A 16,919-nucleotide genomic window follows, 5' to 3' on the forward strand; every position below is an offset into this window, starting at 1 on the left:
GTTCTCTTCATTTAGGCTGGGCTTGCATGATCCCAGCTGGGTTTCTTCATGTCTGTTTGGTCAGTTCATGCATCCCATAGGGACTGGCCTCGTAGAATGACCTTGGATGGGATACCATGGCTGTGCTCCTTATCCTTCCAGCAAGCTAGCCAAGCATGTTCTCAGGGAGTGGATGGATCAAAGAGAAAAAGTGTAAACATGAAAGGCTTCTGGTAATCTAGGCTTGAAACTAGCACTCTGTTACTTTCTCCAAGTCACAAGGCCAGCCCAGATTCAAGAGATGAGATAGTAGGCTCTGCCTTTTGATGGGAAGAGCTGTAAAGTCATACTGGGAAGGGAGTGGCGTACAGGAAGGAGAGGTAAGAATTGGAGTTGGTTTTGCAATCAACCCACTATAGTAACCCCAGGAAATCATCTCTGCTTTTCTGTGAAGGTTTACTTTATTTTTCATTCCCATATCAGTTTTTTCTCTTACCTGGTCCATATGGTAGATGACTGTTGTTACCACCTTCCTTGTTTTGTGTTCACTATTCAAGAAGATAACCAGGCTAAAACTGGAACCTCAATCAACACTATACATCCTGGAAAAGATCACGGTGGCTCATCTTGAGTCAGGTTTCACTCACTGTTCAGTAAATTTTAGTTTAGAAGACAGAGTCAGTTGGTGCTTCCACTATAGCCATATGGATGGAAGGATAGCAGATAGTAGTTATCATATAAGAAAGCAGCAACCTAAATTTTATTTAAATGAGCCACAAAACATAAATGGTCCAAATACGTCTTCAGTTTTATTTTTAAGAGAAATATCTTTTTGCAGGTATGACTTATGTCATAAACAAAGGAGGAAGACAAGTAGACAGGTTTGTTTGGAGATCAAGAGCATAGGTTCTAGAGTAAGATTGCCTGGGTAGATATTTCCCATCTGCCATATCCTGGCTGTGTGATAATTCTTAACCTCCTTGTGATCCACTTATCTTAAAAGTTATACTGGAAAGAAAATGTTCCTGCCTTATAAATTATGATAAGAACTTAATTAGAGAATGTATACTGTACTTACAACAGTGTCCACACTAGTAAATGCTTAATAAATGCTAGCTATTGACACTGTTATTACTACTAAAGAAAAAGTATTGAACATTGAGGATAAAAATTCAGCAGTATAGCAATTGCTATTAACCCTCTGTGTCAGGTACATTTGTTAGGTGCTGTTAGAGATGCCTCGTTTGAAATTAACTTATATTCATCACAGGGCATCCTCACTGGAAATTCCAGATTTGTGTTTACCATTCTGATGATCAGTCATCTTTTCAAGGCTGTCTTTCTGGTTTTTGTGTTTGCTTATCAAAGACACAGAGAGTTAAGTCAAAACTCTTTGACTTAACAGAATCAAAGGTCAAAATGTCAGTGATGAAACTCCGAACCCATCAGAAGGATGGGCACCAATGACTCTGATTGAGGCTATAGTAAGTCAGAAAAGCAAGTAGTAGTTTTGAAGAAAAAAAGTAATCTTCATCTAATTTTCCCTCAATACATACATAGAGCCCAGAAATCTAGAAGTGTTAGTGCTCATCTATCTAATAGCCCAGGCAAAAAGGAAAAGAAAAACATTTAAATATTGAAAGATTTAATATAGATAATATAAATCATACTATGTAGAGCGCAAGTATATAGGAATTTAGGAGACATCAAATCCAAACCTTATTTCAATAAAAATAGGAAGAGCTATTTTTCTCTTTTAATTTTTATTTCTTTATTTTTCTTTTAATTTTTAGTGTAACATAATTTTTTGAAGATTAGATTGCAAGCAATGAACTCAGTTAAAAAGTATGTGTAAGATGTTATGAAAATGTATGAAAATAGCTTCTGTTTTATTTACCACACCTACATTCTTCGTGCATATTCACATAGGAAGCAGCTAAGACTGAAAGCAACCAACTCTTTTATAATCTTATCAAAAATAGAAGCTAATAGTTGTAATGACTCACTTGTTTCCTTCTGTTTTCAACCCTTATCTTGAGACCACAGATTGCATTACAGTTTGTAAGTAATTGTACATCTTTTGTGAAGCACCTTGAAGTGTTCTGGCATGACAATGACCTGGCTGTGTTTTAGAATTCCCAAAGCTAAATTTTATGACTGAGTCCTGTCCCTTTAAAGTAACACTTCAAATTATTTTGAGAAATTGCAGCAAGACACAAGATCAGAGCTGAGCTCTTACTAAATAAAATAAATCGATTTATATGAAATTTCTTTAGAGTGAAAACTAAGTAAGTATTTTCTTCACTCCTAAAATATACATTAGCATATGTCATTGTAAATTCTAGGTAACATGATGTTTAGAGATTTTTTTTTTCTTCTCTATTGTCCTTGATTCTAATTTTAATTTGTTCTGCAGAATTACATTTGAAGAGTTTGAAAACTATGAATAATGTTAGTTTGGTTGAAAGTCCAATTGATATTAAAGAAATTCCTATGACAGAAACTAGGTACAACTCAAAGTTAAAATGTGTGGTGTGGAGTGTGAAAGAGACTATTTGTTATTCTCCTAAGTCCATTTTTCATTTATTCCCTATTAATAAAGCCTCTGGTTATGTGCCATTAGGGCACATGACTGCCCCAAATCAAGGCTGCATTTCTTACCCTCCCTTTGCAGCTGGATATGGCCATGGAATCTAGTTCCGAACAACAAGACCTAAGAGGCCGTTATGTGTGACTACTAATGGACTTTCGTGTGAGCGAGGAATAGACCACTATTACCCATATCCCACCACCACTTGCGCTCATTGGATAAAAAGATAGTGGGAGGTGACAGTTAAGACAGTTCTTTGTCATTAGGTATAAAATTACCTTGTGCTAAGTCACTTCAGTTGTGTCCAACTCTGTGCGACCCTATGGATTGCAGCCTGCCAGGCTCTTCTGTTCATGGAATTCTTCAAGCAAGAATACTAGAGTGGGTTGCCCTCCCCCAGGGGATCTTCCTGACCCAGGGCTCAAACCCATGGCTCATATCCCCTGCATTGACAGGCAGGTTCTTTACCACTAGCGCCACATGGGAAGTCCCTAAGAAGGAGCTATGCGTCCGTCTGTAATCAGAAGAACAGTCTGGAGCCTTCACCAGCATACAACTGCAATAGAAACAATGTCTTTATAAGCCATCCTTGACAGTACAAAACATTTGTTTGTGCTGGTAATTACCTTTCTAGTGGAGATTATCAAGTATTATAGTCCTCACAAATAGTTCTACCTCTGTTGAAGGTGGAAAATGAAAATTGGGCTCAAGTCATAGAAAGAGAGATTTACACTATAAAAAATTTTAAGGAAGAACTTAAAGAGTGAAAAAAAAATCCAAGTAAAAGATCTTAATTCTGTTCATATTTGAAATAGGATAAACAGTTTTATTTTGTTTTCTAGTCTCTTTCTGCTATAGACTTATATGGTTCCCCTAAATATTGCATTTGCTTTTTTTTCTTTTGCCACATAATGTGGCATGTGGGAATCTTAGTTCCCCTACCAGGGATTGAATCTGTGACCTCTGTAATGGCAGCATGAATTCTTAACCACTGGACCACCAAGGAAGTTCTACTTCATCTAAATAAAGTTATAGAAGCCCTTTACAGAAAAAAGTATAGTATCTTTTATTCTTTTTCTCTGTCTAGTAGGCATCATGTGAAAAAACTATATTTGACTACAGATGTGAATAATTTTAGAGAAACTAAAACAAACAAAAACCTACTAGCTTACATTTTTGTTTTTGTCGTGGATATCTTAGGTAGTCAGGTAAATATATATTTAATTATCAAAGCATCCAGTTACACTATCATTTCTAAGCCATTTTACAGGTCATGAATAGGACAAAGATGTTCTCATTACGTACTGTTATTTTGTTTAGAGCAAGTAAGATTGGCTATAATTATAGTTTTCTTTATCAAATTTAGAAGGCTGTCAACCATAACACACACTTATTCTACCAGTCATTTCAGTCAAGTCTGAAAGCCACAGGGCAAATATCACTGTATTAGCTGTCATATACACCCCGGGGGACAAATACGCCTAGACAAATTCTTCATTCTCTGGGATGTGAGTAAAGAAACAAATGTGAGAAAATCTGTGCTTCCTTATGCTGATGCAAATTCTTGGCTGTTGGTCATCTTTTTAACCTAAAAAAAAAAAAAAATGATGAATTTATGCTACTTCTCTTACAATAACAGCAAATCTGATCCTAATTTTTCTGTTGTTGCTTGAAAAAGTCTCTCAGAATAGCCATATTTCTTTAAATACAGTTGATTTATGGGGAGTTAAATCTACAGTTTTCCTCTGTTTTACAAATACATTGCCAAGATATGGTAACCATACCAGTATATGCTTCCTCTTTCCTGTCTTCTAACTTTGATGATGGTCTGCATATAAGCAGACTATAATCTTGAACTTTGACCAAGGTGAAACATAACATGATCAATGGAGCACTTTTCCCAATACCTTAGCATTATGACATTTATTTATTTTTTAAAATTATTTCTTCTGGTAAAGTGTGATACAAGGGAAAGGAAGATAGACTAGGTATTAGAAGAACTAGATTCACTTTTTGCCTTGGATCTTGAAGCACCAAGTGTGAACTTGAGTACCCAGGGTGTTTGTGGGCATCATTACTTCACCTCTACCCTAAAAGGAATTAGACTAAAATATCCCTAAGTTTTTTCTCTGAATTATAATATGCTATAATTATAATATAAAATTATAATATGCTAAAGTCATAATTTGAACAAATGTTTAAAAATACTCATTTACTTGGTATACACAACTTATGTAAACTTTCCTGGCTCTTGCTTTAAAAACTATAAACCTTAGCAATAATTGAACTTGTGGGCAGTTTTAGTAGGAATTTAAAGTAGATCTTTATTGCTGTTTTAAGAAATACTATCCATGTTTTCTCTCTGAAATGAGTGGGTCATTTAAAATTATTTTATACTTCATGAGAATTTAAATATACAACCTCCAATTACAAGTTATACTTGGAGTAAATTACATAATGAGTCTGCAAATTTATTACTAAAATCAAATTTTTAAATTTTCTTTCTTTAAGCTCTAAACGTATATTTTCTGAATTGACTGATGCTTAAAATTTTGAAGAAGAAATTTGGAATTATAGGAATCTTTATTCAGATTATCAGAAACTACAGAAATAAAACCATTCCAAGGATGAGCCAGATGTCATTATAACTCAAAGTTTGTAGATTAGCCATTCCTATAGTCCCAAGTGTTCTCATCCTGAACCTATTGAGTTACATTCTCAGTATCCACTCCTCTTGTTCCCACTATTAAATCTCTTCTTCCCCCTTCCCTCCTCAACCACCTACTCTGCCTCCATACTATCGATCACTGGTGCTGCTCACTTTGACTTTTCCTCCAGCATCTGTGGACCAGGCTCAGACACATCTCAAGGGAATGCATAATCCCTGGGGCTCATGGGATCAGTGCAGTCTCTCTTGGTTGGTTTTAGCCACAGAGTATTCATTCTTTGTCTTTGGAAGGTGTCAATGTTTGTTTATGTTGTATAATGAATGTAGTTAACACCTGCGGTTTGAAATTAGCACAGATTTCACCTGAAGGGAAGTGTCAGTTCCTCCTTGACCTTCAAATAAGAGCAGTTGTCTGAAAGCAAATCTAAATAAGAATTATGCCTGAGAAAGCTTATAATTCACTGAGTTTACCTCAGCATTTCATTGCCACTTTTAAAAATTCTCAGCTGATTTATATTGACTTGACAATGCTGTGGAGAAAACGCCAAATAATTTGGAAGCTAAAGCACTGTCATCAGCCACTGAGTGAATACAGATAAGGAAAGAAAGAACTGAAATTTAAGACGCACCTGGTTTATATTCAAAATAGAAGTGTTTTAGATTGATTGTCTAACAGCTGTCTTCTCTTTTCTGAGAAAATTATCAAAATGTAGAATCAGTTTCCTGATGTTAGCTGACTGATAAGGACATCGAAAAATGGTAACCTTTTGGTAACCAAAGGTGGTGGAATGTTAAAAATCAAGGGTGTTCTGAGTCATGCTTAGCTTGAAATGATAAGTTGGGCAATGATGAATACTCTAGGATAGACTAAAAATCTTGATGATGTTGAGAAATGAAGACAAGAAAAGAAAGTTAGGTAAGCAGAAAAGCCAAAAGTGTAGACAAAACATTACTCAAAAGCATGCCTTCTGAACCAACACTGACTAGCTTTTTTCTGTTTATATAATTCTCAGATGTACCTGAAAAGTATATACTTTCCATTGGTAAATGCCATATTTTGTGCATAACATTCATTCAGAGTTAGAAACATTGTCAAGAGTTACTCATTGGTTCTTTGCGAGGAAGCCAAAGAGAAGTCAATTTTGAGGGCTTTTCTTAAAAATGATATTGAATCCATCCTTAAAGAAGAGAATTTAAAATGTTGAAAAGATGTAGTGTTAACCTGCTAATTCCTAGTCTTGCTTTTAAATTACATTATCTTTGTTAGTAAATGCCTCTATTTTGAGTCAGATAGATTTTAGCCACAGTGCTGCTGTGTTCTGCTAGTGAATGCAAATTATTTAATAACTTGCCACCAAATTCTTTAGCCAATTCATTATTTGGGATTAATGTGCTAAATGTTCATTCTATTGCTAAGTGGGTTTACTCCAATTTAACTGAGGAATTTTACAGGCAACAGACAAGGTTCATTTCAAGTGATATCTGAAACATCAAAAATCTCAAGTAATAACGAAAACTGTGTTTTAGACATCACTTGAAGGAGTAGCTGACTGGTTGCTTAAATCCTTGGATTTTACAGAATGTTAGTTGAATTGGGACTTTTTGCCTCGGGGTTCTCTCTCCGAGGTTGCTGGAGCTCTGGGATCAAATTTCTTGCTTCACTTTACCTTTGCCATCAACCCTAATGTTCCTCACATCTTCCTTAGTAAACTTGAGGCTCATTCTAAGTCTCTCGATCTCTAACTCTGCACGTCTTCATCTTTACCACATAGTTCCTACAAGTGGGCATAGCATTACCCTAGATTTTCTGTCATGAATTTTCCAGCGTCTTTGAATAAAGCTAGTTCTCCTTTAGGACCACATTCTTATAGCTCTGCTGAGTAATATTCCATTGTAGATATAGATATATACCCATCTTCTTCATTCACTCATCTTTCAATGGACACTTAGGTTGCTTCCATGTCTTGGCTATTGTAAATTGTACTGCTATGAACATTCTGGTGCATGTACCTTTTTGAATTAGAATTTTCATTTTTTCTGGATATATGCCCAGGAATAGCATTGCTGGATCATATGGTAACTCTATTTTTAGTTTTTTAAGGAAACTCCATATTGATTTCCATAGTGGCTATACCAATTTACATTCCTACCAACAGTGTAGGAGGGTTCCCTTTTCTCTACACCCTCTCCAGCATTTTTAATTTGTAAACTTTTGATGCTGGCCATTCTGACCAGTGTGAAGTAATACATTATTATAGTTTTGACTTGCATTTCTCTAATAATTAGCAATGTTGAACATCTTTTCTTGTGCCTGTTGGTCATCTATTTCAGACCTTCTTCTTCACCACCTGTTCCTTGGTAAGATATCTCTGTTAAATGTTATAAGGACACTGTGGGCGGGATCCTCTGCAAAGCCAGTTGTATCGTTAAAAAGACTATAGGTTACCTTTACAGCCAGAACAAAGTATGAAAGGCATGCAAGATCCAATCTGGAATAAACATTTAGAAAGGTTTGGCTCAGAGGTTAAAGCATCTGCCCGCAATGCGGGAGACCTGGGTTCAATCCCTGGGTTGGGAAGATCCCCTGGAGAAGGAAATGGCAACCCACTCCAGTATTCTTGCCTGGAGAATCCCATGGAGGGAGGAGCCTGGTGGGCTACAGGCCATGGGGTTACAAAAGTCGGAGACGATTGAGCGACTTCACTTTCACTTTCACAGTATCTCAGGATAAGTAAAGAGAATAATGGAATCATATCAAAGCATGAAGGAAGTTAATTGCAACCAGGATGAGGATACAGAATTCTACCTACCTCAGTTTGAGGATTAAAGTTGATTTGGTGAGTAGCATTATATCTACTACTGCTGGCAGGAATCCCTCAGAAGAAATGGAGTAGCCATCATGGTCAACAAAAGAGTCTGAAATGCAGTACTTGGATGCAATCTCAAAAACGACAGAATGATCTCTGTTCATTTCCAAGGCAAACCATTCAATATCACAGTAATCCAAGTCTATGCCCCAACCAGTAATGCTGAAGAAGCTGAAGTTGAACGGTTCTATGAAGACCTACAAGACCTTTTAGAACTAACACCCCCAAAAGATGTCCTTTTCATTATAGGGGACTGGAATGCAAAAGTAGGAAGTCAAGAAACTCCTGGAGTGACAGGCAAATTTGGCCTTGGAATACAGAATGAAGCAGGGCAAAGACTAATAGAGTTTTGCCAAGAAAATGCACTGATCATAACAAACACCCTCTTCCAACAACACAAGAGAAGACTCTACACATGGACATCACCAGATGGTCAACACTGAAATCAGATTGATTATATTCTTTGCAGCCAAAGATGGAGACGCTCTATACAGTCAGCAAAAACAAGACCAGGAGCTGACTGTGGCTCAGATCATGAACTCCTTATTGCCAAATTCAGACTTAAATTGAAGAAAGTAGGGAAAACCACTAGATCATACAGGTATGATCTAAATCAAATCCCTTATGATTATACAGTGGAAGTAAGAAATAGATTTAAGGGCCTAGATCTGATAGATAGAGTGCCTGATGAACTATGGAATGAAGTTCATGACATTGTACAGGAGACAGGGATCAAGACCATCCCCATGAAAAAGAAATGCAAAAAAGCAAAATGGCTGTCTGGGGAGGCCTTACAAAGAGCTGTGAAAAGAAGAGAAGCGAAAAGCAAAGGAGAAAAGGAAAGATATAAACATCTGAATGCAGAGTTCCAAAGAATAGCAAGAAGAGATAAGAAAGCCTTCTTCAGCGATCAATGCAAAGAAATAGAGGAAAACAACAGAATGGGAAAGACTAGAGATCTCTTCAAGAAAATTAGAGATACCAAGGGAACATTTCATGCAAAGATGGGCTCGATAAAGGACAGAAGTGGTATGGACCTAACAGAAGCAGAAGATATTAAGAAGAGATGGCAAGAATACACAGAAGAACTGTACAAAAAAGATCTTCACGACCCAGATAATCACAATGGTGTGATCACTCACCTAGAGCCAGACATCCTGGAATGTGAAGTCAAGCAGGCCTTAGAAAGCATCACTACAAACAAAGCTGTGGAGGTGATGGCATTCCAGTTGAGCTATTTCAAATCCTGAAAGATGATGCTGTGAAAGTGCTGCACTCAATATGCCAGCAAATTTGGAAAACTCAGTAGTGGCCACAGGACTGGAAAAGGTCAGTTTTCATTCCAATCTCAAAGAAAGGCAATGCCAAAGAATGCTCAAACTACCGCACAATTGCACTCATCTCACACACTAGTAAAGTAATGCTCAAAATTCTCCAAGCCAGGCTTCAGCAATATGTGAACCGTGAACTTCCTGATGTTCAAGCTGGTTTTAGAAAAGGCAGAGGACCCAGAGATCAAATTGCCAACATCCGCTGGATCATGGAAAAAGCAAGAGAGTTCCAGAAAAGCATCTATTTCTGCTTTATTGACTATGCCAAAGCCTTTGCCTGTGTGGATCACAATAAACTGTGGAAAATTCTTCAAGAGATGGGAATACCAGACCACCTGATCTTCCTCTTGAGAAATTTGTATGCAGGTCAGGAAGCAACAGTTAGAACTGGACATGGAACAACAGACTGGTTCCAAATAGGAAAAGGAGTACGTCAAGGCTGTATATTGTCACCCTGTTTATTTAACTTCTATGCAGAGTACATCATGAGAAACGCTGGGCTGGAAGAAGCACAAGCTGGAATCAAGATTGCCAGGAGAAATATCAATAACCTCAGATATGCAGATGACACCACCCTTATGGCAGAAAGTGAAGAGGAACTCAAAAGCCTCTTGATGCAAGTGAAAGTGGAGAGTGAAAAAGTTGGCTTAAAGCTCAACATTCAGAAAATGAAGATCATGGCATCTGGTCCCATCACTTCATGGGAAATAGATGGGGAAACAGTGGAAACAGTGTCAGGCTTTATTTTTTTGGGCTCCGAAATCACTGCAGATGGTGACTGCAGCCATGAAATTAAAAGACGCTTACTCCTTGGAAGGAAAGTTATGACCAACCTAGATAGCATATTCAAAAGCAGAGACATTACATTGCCAACAAAGGTCCGTCTAGTCAAGGCTATGGGTTTTCCTGTGGTCATGTATGGATGTGAGAGTTGGACTGTGAAGAAGGCTGAGCCCCGAAGAATTGATGCTTTTGAACTGTGGTGTTGGAGAAGACTCTTGAGAGTCCCTTGGACTGCAAGGAGACCCAACCAGTCCATTCTGAAGGAGATCAGCCCTGGGATTTCTTTGGAAGGAATGATGCTAAAGCTGAAACTCCAATAATTTGGCCACCTCATGTGAAGAGTTGACTCATTGGAAAAGACTCTGATGCTGGGAGGGATTGGGGGCAGGAGGAGAAGGGGATGACAGAGGATGAGATGGCTGGATGGCATCACTGACTCTAAGGACGTGAGTCTGAGTGAACTCCGGGAGTTGGTGATGGACAGGGAGGCCTGGTGTGCTGTGATTCATGGGGTCGTAAAGAGTCGGACATGACTGAGCGACTGAACTGAACTGAACTGATCTGATGGGCTTCCCTGGTGGCTCAGATGGTAAAGCGTCTGTCTACAATGAGGGAGACCTAGGTTCGATCCCTGGGTGGGGAAGATCCTCTGGAGAAGGAAATGGCAACCCACTCCAGTATTCTTGCCTGGAAAATCCCATGGATGGAAGAACCTGGTAGGCTACAGTCTGTGGGGTCTCAAAGAGTCGGACATGACTGAGCGACTTCACCACCACCACCACCACCATGGGCTTATTAAAACACAATTTATATAAAAAGGTGTAGTCCATTTGTGGTTTCAGCAAAATCACAGATACGAAGATCTCAAGTCCCACTTTCTAGGTTTAAATTTCTGATCTATAAGTAACTGGGGCTTCCCTGGTGGCTCAGAGGTTAAAGCGTCTGCCCGCAATGCGGGAGACCTGGGTTCAATCCCTGGGTCAGGAAGATCCCCTGGAGAAGGAAATGGCAACTCACTCCAGTATTCTTGCCTGGAGAATCCCATGGATGGAGGAGCCTGGTGGGCCCAAGCCCATGGGGTAGCAAAGAGTCGGACATGACTAAGCAACTTCAATTGAATTCAATTCTTAGAACTTTGATTTAATCCCTTTAATGACTGAGGTGATAAATATTCATTAATTAAGTAAATGTCTTGATATTCAGGGAGGTTTTAAACTTAAACATGAATACAATGAAATAAATCAAGGTAAGATACTCTTACGTTTATATTAGAACATGTTATACAGTAAATAGGAAAATGTATATATTTGTTACCTAATCTGAGAGATTACATGTGTGACTTCCATTTGAAATATGCATTGGTTTAGACATGAGATGTAAGTGGAAAAGCATAATAAAATTTGAATAATTTAAAAAATCAGTTTTGCAATGTCAAAGGACAATAGGACAATTGTGACTCTTGTTTTTTGCAGACATAATTTATTAGATATATGAGTTATGTAAGAGCTGAGGAAGATCTTTCTTGTTATGGTTATAAGTGTTTCTGCTCAGGTATCTGAAATGCTTATCAAAAAATAAAATTTATTAAATATATAATTTAAAATGTGAGATAAAATGTAATTAACTATTTAACAGATTTTAAGTATTTAAAGTACTTAAGCAGATTTTATGTGATTTTAAACTGTTCAACATGAATTAGTTGAACATTAAACAAAAGAACATATAAAACTGTTTTTTCTCATTTATATAACAATTAGTAGATTTTTAAGTGGTAGATTTGGATGTTGATCTCAAAGACTTAAGAAAACATTGAGTTAAAAAAGTTTTGAACGTTAATTTGAAACCTAAATAGCCCTTTCTGAACGCAAACTAAAACACCCATCATAAAACTTAACATCGTACATTTTCCTTTCCCTGATTTGTTTTTCTGCTGTCAGAGTATCGTAAATAGCTTTCTGCTCTGCCCCAAATACTTTTTATTCCAAGGCCAGTTGAAGTTCTGCGTCTTCAGAATATCTTCCTTAAAATCCAGCTATCAAGGAATTTCCCTGATGTTGGGTTACATACCTACTTGTAACCCAATCTCCATCAAATGAGGATGCTTTATCGTGCTCACTTATCCTGGGATGGGTGAGAAATATGTCACATTATGGGGTTTTTTTTCATTTGAAGTATAGTTAATGGACTATACTATGCCTGCAGTCCATAGGGTTGCAGAGAGTCAGACACAACTGGGCAACTGAACAGCAACAACAATGGTTAATTTACAACGTTGTTTTAGATGCAAGTGTACAGCAAAGTAATTTGGTTTTATATATGTAATATGTATGTACATATATTCTTTTTCAGATCCTTTTCCTTATAGATTATTATATTGAATATCATTCCCTATTTTATAGAGTAGGTCCTTGATGTTTACCTATTTTATATATAGTAGCACAACTCATTATGTTGAGCCTCATTTTTGCCATGGCTCCTTGGACAGTCTTTAGAATCCACACTGGGACTCTCATATTAACATTCTGAGTCTCAGTTTCCTCTTCTGTAAAACAAGGGTACTGAAGTTAGACTGGGGCCAGGGAAATCTCAGAAGATTCTTTTAAGCTCAAAACATACTTTGACATAACATAGTTATTCGATATTTCCCTTCTCCATTCTAATGTGGATTTTATGGAGCCCAAGTTCATTCTTACTTGACTCTAGTGACTACAACTAAGGTATAGAAGCAGAGAAGTGGGGAAGAAATTTTTATTTTCTTTTGATTTCAGGCAAATCCACTTTCTTTTAATCCATCTGACAAGGATCATATCTTAGATCTTAAAATACTTTTATTAAGATAGCATTGAAAGAATTCAAGTCATGATCTTCAATATTAAAACACCCTTGTTTAAAATATGTCTTTGTGGTTGGCTTATCTGCTATTTTAAAAGCACTATGATGCTTAACTATTCCAGCTGCTAAATAGGACAGGTGTGGAATGATCCTCAGAACAGTTGTCTAAAAATAGAACTTGAGCCTGGAATATCTTCTCTGGCATAACTGTAAGCAATCATCACTATAATTAATGTAAATGAACACCATTTTATTCATGAATTTTAATGTAACACAGAAAGATTTCATTGTTCACAAAAATTGGGTTAACTCTTTGAGATTAGAAGCTAGAGTCTTACGATTTAGGGAGAACTGTTTAGCCTCCTCCAAAAAGGATAAGGCACAAAGTATTGCATGCCAGAGGATGTCCATTTGGTATTTTTCCTATGAACTTCTTAATGTAAACAGCATAATAAGATTAACTTTCTTGGACTTCAAGACATGTGTGTGCTAAGTCACATCAGTCATGTCCGACTCTTTGTGACCCCGTGGACTATGGCCCGCTGGCTCCTCTGTCCGTAGAATTCTCCAGGCAAGAATACTGGAGAGGGTTATCATGCCCTTCTCCAGAGGAAATGTCTGACTCAGGGATCAAACCAGTGTCTCCTGTGTCTCCTGCATCGGCAGGTGGGTTCTTTACGACTAGCACCACCTGGGAAGCCCCATGTAAACATACTTCACTATTATAACAACCTGAATGTATCTATTTAACCAATCCCTTCTTTGTGGACACTTAGGTTGCATCCAGTCTTTAGTTTATTATCAACCATTGTGCATTTTAACAAACACTGCAACTTTACAAACACTGAATACTTACTGTATATAAAGCCCTATTGTAAAGATTATTAGAAAAACTAGAAGTGTTTTTTTGCCATCAAGGAACTCACAACCTAATAAGTACAGTTGGCTAACAGTTCATCACCTCTATGTAAGAATCCAGCCAGCATCACTCCTACCCAGAAATGCTTTTTCCTGCCTTGATATCACCACTTTGTTGAAAAATTCCTAGTCTGTCTTTTTGTTTGTTGTTTAGTCATTAAGTTGTGTCTGACTCTTGTGATGCCATGGACTGTAGCCCACCTAGCTCCTCTGTTTTTCTGTTTACATAGATACAGAAACCACCCTGCTCTTTTTTTTTTGGTCCCTTTCTATCTCTTCTTTATGTTTGGTACTCTAGGAAAGGTAAAACTTTACCTCTACCTGTCTTGGATTTCCAGGTGGAAATCTTTAACTAAAAGATGGATTCACAAGAGAAAACTATTTTGATGTGTGCAGCCCACATCATGGGGGAGAAACCTAAACCAAAAATAACTCTATACATCAGTGTCTCTTTTGCTGTCTCGTATACAAGGTTATTGTTACCATCTTTCTAAATTCCATATATATGCATTAGTATACTGTATTGATGTATAGAACAGTCTTTTGGACTCTGTGGGAGAGGAAGAGGGTGGGATGATTTGGGAGAATGGCATTGAAATACGTATAATATCATATATGGAACGAGTCACCAGTCCAGGTTCGATGCACAATACTGGATGCTTGGGGCTGGTGCACTGGGACGACCCAGATGGATGGTATGGGGAGGGAGGAGGGAGGAGGGTTCAGGATGGGGAACACATGTATACCTGTGGCAGATTCATTTCGATATTTGGCAAAACCAATACAATATAAAGTTTAAAAATAAAATAAAATAATAAAAAAAATCTCGAAAGAAAAAAAAAAAACTCTAAATGGTGGCTTAGAATTCCGGCTTATACAGCATCTTCAACCAAGAATAAGACACTGTAGAGTAATGACAGAAGAAAGAGAAGTAGTTTTAGGCTTCCAAGAGCACAGACTGTGGGAAGGTAAATGTGTGGGAGCAGACTTATAGAACAAGGTTTGTTTGCAGATTCCTCTGGTGCCTTCTCTGGGCTACTAAAAAATGTCTTCTTTCCTCCTGGTACAGGGAGGGCACCTTTATCTCCTGTTTTCAAGAAGGGAGAATCAAAGTGTCTGTCTTACATCTGCAATTTCTAAGTGCCTTTAATTCAAAATAGTCAACATGCCAAAATGGAATATTTTGGGGTGACGCATCCTGGTTTCCTTCAGTACCACAGTGTTTGCACACCAGTGAAAGGATTGTGGAGGATCTGTGAGCTTCACCATCCTTGGCGCTATAGACCAAGAAGAGAAAAAAAATTGGAGGTATAAATACCATTGCAATATTTAGTTAGCACGTGAACTGCAGACATAGCTATGATTAAAAACACTGTAGGCCAAATGCAGGTAAATATAATATAATAATTAATAACTCAATAGGCTATTGATAATATTTCAAATTTGCACAATAGTTTATTTGTAATGTATGGATGTGAGAGTTGGACTATAAAGAAAGCTGAGCGCTGAAGAATTGATGTTTTTGAATTGCGGTGTTGGAGAAGATTCTTGAGAGTCCCTTGGACTGCAAGGAGATCCAAGCAGTCCATTCTGAAGGAGATCAGCCCTGAGTGTTTATCGGAAGGACTGCTGTTGAAGCTGAAACTCCAATACTTTGGCCATCTGATGTGAAGAACTGACTCATTTGAAAAGACCCTGATGCTGGGAAAGATTGAGGCGGAAGGAGAAGCGGACGACAGAGGATGAGATGGTTGGATGGCATCACCGACTCAATGGACATGAGTTTGGGTAAACTCTGGGAGTTGGTGCTGGACAGTGAGGCCTGACGTGCTGCAGTCCATGGGGTTGCAAAGAGTTGGACAAGACTGAGAGACTAAACTGAACTGAACCAGGGATAGAACCCATGCCTCCTACAGTGGAAGTGTGGAGTCCTAACCACGGGACCACCAGGGAATAATTCCCTATAGCTATAATTTTCCTGAACTAAAGTTAAAATGAACTTTAAGGTTTTAAAATTATAGAATTTTAGTACTAGAGGAGATTGACAGTTTGATCAACTGGTTCTAAAAGTTCTATGGGTCTTGGATCCACTTAATAGTCTGATAAAAGCTACATTTTCTCTCCTTAGAAAGATAAAATCCATGGTATAATTTTGGTATGCTGAATTAAATCCATGTCCCTCTAGAACAGTGCTTTTTTTATTTTTAAATAACTTTGCTGAGATATAATTTAAATACTATAACATTTACCCATTCAGCATGCAATTTAATTTAATGTATTTACAGAGTTGTACAACCTTCACCACAACCTAATTTTAGAACCTTTCCATCACCCTAAAGGGACCCTTTCCATCAGTCCCTTTACAGTTATTCCCCATTATTATCCCCAGCCCTCAGCAACTACTATGATAATTTCTGTCTCTCTAGGGAAAATATTGAATTTTTTCCACTTCTATCCTTAATAAGAAGTATGTTTGACATCCAGCTCATAGATGTACATGAAGGCACAACAAAATTTGCATGAACAATACTCTTATTCTTTTCAATATACTCTGATATATTCCACTCTATTATAAAAATTAATTTTATGACCCACTAGTAAATCCTGACCCCACTCCCCAGCTTGAAAGACTCTGTCCTAGTGGGTCTACCCTAAGAAAACATAAAGCCAAACTAAACCTTGAAGCATACAGCTTCCTTATTTAACAGCTGAAGAAACAGGCCCAGAAATGGGACTTGCTCAAGACACAATTAGGATTAGAATTAATTTCTCTTTTGTCTTAGGGCATTACACTACTTGTTCTACTTCCAATTTCTGTGACCTGAGGGCAAAAAGTTGCTAAATGGCCAGAAGAAAAACTAATTCACGAGTTATAGTTTGGGACAGGAGAAAAGAAAAACTAGGTTCATCCACGGAGGATGGGGAAGCATGGATGGAGGAACAAGTGTAAG

Source organism: Bubalus kerabau, chromosome 1 (genome assembly GCF_029407905.1).
Source record: "Bubalus kerabau isolate K-KA32 ecotype Philippines breed swamp buffalo chromosome 1, PCC_UOA_SB_1v2, whole genome shotgun sequence".
Taxonomy (NCBI): Eukaryota; Metazoa; Chordata; class Mammalia; order Artiodactyla; family Bovidae; genus Bubalus; species Bubalus kerabau.